This window comes from Sinocyclocheilus rhinocerous, unplaced genomic scaffold (assembly GCF_001515625.1).
Source record: "Sinocyclocheilus rhinocerous isolate Xijiao unplaced genomic scaffold, SAMN03320098_v1.1 C35764327, whole genome shotgun sequence".
NCBI classification, from domain to species: domain Eukaryota; kingdom Metazoa; phylum Chordata; class Actinopteri; order Cypriniformes; family Cyprinidae; genus Sinocyclocheilus; species Sinocyclocheilus rhinocerous.
In genome coordinates, this window is record NW_015762657.1 from 1 (window position 1) to 620 (window position 620).

The 620-nt window shown below is 40.2% G+C and overlaps 1 long non-coding RNA gene across 1 annotated transcript; it reads left to right on the plus strand.

The window, feature by feature from the left end:
- Nucleotides 1-2: 2 nt before the first annotated feature.
- On the plus strand, nt 3-620 carry LOC107735085 (uncharacterized). Its single transcript, XR_001639284.1, has 3 exons — nt 3-60; nt 149-215; nt 563-620. It is a non-coding gene; the product is annotated as an uncharacterized LOC107735085 (long non-coding RNA).

Genomic DNA, 620 nt, shown 5'->3' on the forward strand with positions numbered 1-620 from the left:
AATGACCGTAGTAGCGTCATTCAGAAGTCGTTTGCCTTTGCCATTGGACATCTGGTCAGGGTATGAAAACACACCTTGAATACGTATGTCAATTGAACCTAAAGCAACTACAGAGCTACAAAACAATACTCTTTGTTTTCCCCATCAGACAGCCAAAGACGGCAGCGTTGAGAAGCTTCTGCAGAAACTGAATACCTGGTACCTGGAAAAAGAGGGTAGGAAGACTTAGACTTTAAAGCAATAGTTCACCCAAATATGAATGCCCTCATGTCCTTCCAAACCCAAATGACTTGACTTTCTTTGGTCGAACACAAAAGAAAAAAGTTGGCGTTGTGCTATGTAAAAGAGCAGCTTGAGCATTACTTCAAAACATCTCTTTTTGTGTTCCATGAAAAACGGACAGTCATAAGGTTTTGGAATCACATGACGATGAGTTAATGATGACCACATTTTCATTTATGGGTGAACCGTTCATTTAATGAAGAGGATTTCTCTTGAATAATAAGAATTGTGTAAACCCTTGTGCTATCTAGATTTGTGAAGTGTTTTCTGTAATCCTCAGAGGCACTATACAGGTCCTCATGTTGTCTGGTGGTTCATGCCATCAGTCACTACAGTCC